This window comes from Pseudophryne corroboree, chromosome 3 (assembly GCF_028390025.1).
Source record: "Pseudophryne corroboree isolate aPseCor3 chromosome 3, aPseCor3.hap2, whole genome shotgun sequence".
NCBI lineage: Eukaryota > Metazoa > Chordata > Amphibia > Anura > Myobatrachidae > Pseudophryne > Pseudophryne corroboree.
In genome coordinates, this window is record NC_086446.1 from 166,148,440 (window position 1) to 166,151,871 (window position 3,432).

General features: G+C 41.4%; 1 pseudogene; it reads right to left on the minus strand.

Annotated features, from left to right (window-relative positions):
* Positions 1–1,815: 1,815 nt before the first annotated feature.
* LOC134898085 (5S ribosomal RNA) lies at positions 1,816–1,935 on the minus strand (annotated as a pseudogene).
* Between the last annotated feature and the right edge of the window lie 1,497 nt (positions 1,936–3,432).

Consider the following 3,432-nt stretch of genomic DNA (forward strand, 5'->3'; position numbering starts at 1 on the left):
AGTGAATATTAGCCAATATTGTCCATACTGCCTATATCTGTCACTAAAGTTTCCTGCTTTTAACTTGTTTTTAACCTTTAGATAAGAATATCACTGCCGCCGGGTTGCCGGGGCAACGGGATGTTATGCAACCTGATTGGCCGGGTGAGGTGGGCGCTTCCGGATGACGACATCCAGTGGATGCGCTCGTCATGACGCTGCGGGTCTCGTGGAGGTCGCCGCCGGGGGTGAGCACCCACCTGCGTCTGATCAGGTAATTCTGTGTTTGTTAGTCTATGTATAAATGTCTGTTCATTGTCACATATCATGTTTGCTAATCCTGACGACGGGCGAAGGCCCGAAACGTTGATCATTAAAGCACGTTTTTGCAGCTAATACAAGTCTCTGAGTGCCGCCAATTTGCTCGGATACATTGGGTCACAGTACCCCTGGAGGGCACCGGAGCGCTACATTTAAAGTTATTACACTAGTGCCGGATATCTGCTTCTACTATATATATATACATATATATAAACAAATAAATGCACATACATACATACATACATATATATATATGTAGAAAGAAATTATTGCGCCACTTGTGTTCACCAACGTTTACGGATCCTAAATGTGTAATGTACCATACAAGTGAACCTGACACTCCCTAGAAATTTAAAAGGGCGTCTGCTTACCCCCAAACAGGGATGGCGGTTCCCTGGAGCACTGGAGCATAAAATTAAATACACAAGGGGGGGTGGGGGGGGGGTTTAGCGACCACTGGTGTCTAAAATGATAAAAGCTCACACTATAGGTGAATAAGTAAAAATATAAAATACAGTTTATTCACAAATAATTTTAAAACAACAAATCTTTTTCTAAAAAATGGGATAAAAAGTATACACACAAAATATAATACCAGTTTAAAATATATAAATAATAAAATTTTTCTTAACTTGGTATGCAGTCACTGCCAGGTTGTCCAACGCGTTTCGTCATTCAGACTTCATCAAGGGGTGTTGGCAGAGTGGGACCAGGCTTCTATTTATACCAGTACTGATCTAATGTCAATTATGACATCACTTCCTGTTGTTACCACATGGTGTTGTATGATAGACTAGACCCTACTAGTTTAAGTTAGTGAGTATCATGATTAAATAGTGTATGCATATAACAAGTTCACTATATGTATTAAAAACAGATTTGAAGCATAAAAATCCGAATAAGCATCTCAAATAGATGTGCCGATGTGTCTTCCGCCCCACTTCCGGTTTCTCGGCGCCGCGTCACTTCCGCCCCACTTCCGGAAATGGGACCGCGCATGCGCCCGCGGTTTCCACTAGTTCAGTTGTTCCTAGAGGACTGGAGTGTTTGATCATGTTACTCCAGCGGCGGCCATCTTTGTGTTGATTTTTTCCTTAGCATCTTTATGCGGCGGCCATGTTAGTGGAGATCAGCATAGTGGACGTTTATATCTGTCCTCCGTGGTGCTCAGCATAAGAAATAAAAAATAAATAAAGAAGGAAGATTAATAGATGTAAAAACGATCTAGTTAGCCTAGTGACAGTTATTACCCATACAGTAGTCTATGTTAAGGTGATTGAGCTGGCATAAAAACATAAGGAAATACATTCTGCAAAATACTAGGTGTGCTTGGTAAATGAATTGGTATTAAAAAAGTGCAGATTCAGTAAATGTAAAGTGCTTTGTGCAAGTTTATAATAATAAGGTGCATATTGGGATATTGGGATTAGTGTAGATAGTGACAAGTTATTGTGTGCTTTTTTAGTCAGGATAGTAATAATGACATGCTCATGTAGGCTTTTTTGAAAAACAGTTTGGTTACAGTACCTGATCTTCCCAGGTGGTCTTCCTGTTCTGGTACTGATCAGGCCCGACACTGCTTCGCTTCCAAGATCGGGCGAGGTTGGGCATATCCAGTGTGGTTTGACTGTAAAAATCACTTACCATACATGTGTCAATATTATTTATAATATGACTAAATACATATTGTGACCGGCCTAAGGCGGATGGTGATATCAGTTGGTATAGTGGGGAGGAGGTGGGATTGGTGAGGGGGTGGGATTGGTGAGGGGGGGGGGTTGGTCAGGGGTGGTAGTGGGGTAAGTGAAAAGGAAGTGGGGGAAGGGGGGGGGGGTTTGTGGGGGGGTGGGTGGGAGTAAGCAGTGGCAAGGGGTGGAGGGAGGGATAGCAGTGGGTTGGGATCCGACCGTAGGATCATGAAGGCAGGAACGAATTCACAGGAACGGAGCAATTTCATAATAGTCATTGAATCCCTTCGGGTGGAGTGTCTGCAGTTGGAATATCCAGTACATTTCTCTGCGTGAAAGTTTATTGGCCAGGTCACCACCCCTTTCTCCCAGCTTCACAAGTTCGATTGCTTTAAAAGTCAATGCTTCTGGGTTGGAGTTGTGCGCTGTGTTGAAATGTCTGGATACTGCATGAGTTTCCATTTTGTTCTTTATATTACGGACGTGTTCCTGGATCCTTATTTTGAGGGGTCTCTTTGTTTTTCCCACATATTGTTTTCCGCACCCACATTCCAATAGATAAATCACCGATTGAGTATTGCAGTTTATGAAATCTTTGATTTTGTAAACTTCCCTTTTTTCTGTGTCCGTAAAGGTCTTCCTCACTGGGTGTAGATACCTACAGATGTTACATCGGCCACACTTGAAGGATCCAGTGCATCTTGGCATTCGTGAGTCTTCTTTGGAGTCCTTACGTAACATGCTGGGGGCTAGTGTATCTTTAAGATTTTGTGATTTCCTGAAGACGATCTCGGGGCGAGGAGGCAGGATTTCTTTAAGGACTGGGTCCATTAATAAGATTCCCCAATGGTTATTGAGTGAGTCTCTGATAGTTTTTTCATGACAGTTATATGTTGTGATGAATGAAACAGAGTCTTTTTTGGTTTCTTTGGTCTTATATTCTAGCAGTGTTGATCTTTCTAGTGCTTTTGCTTTGGTGGCTGCTTCTTCCAAGATGTTAGTTGGATAGTCTTTATCCTTGAATCTGTTTTTGTACTTCTCAATTTGGGCTTCACATTCTTCCTGATTGCTGCAGTTTCTCTTTATTCTGTTAAATTGGGAGAAGGGGATGTTATTTTTCCATTTCTTTAGATGATTACTTTTATAGTGCAGGTAGCTGTTTGTATCAACTTGTTTGATGAAGTTCTTAGTCTCGACTCTTCCATCCTTCCCCATTAAAACCAGATCGAGAAATTCAATAGACTCTTGGTTGATCTTAGATGTAAAAACGAGATTCATATCATTGTTGCTCAGAAATTCAAGGAATTCATAAAAACATTCTTCTGTGCCATCCCAGATGATTAAAATGTCATCTATGTAGCGACGGTAAAAGATTAGATGTTTCTTAAAATCATGGTTACCATAAATAAAATTCTTCTCCCAACTGCCCATAAAAAGGTTTGCG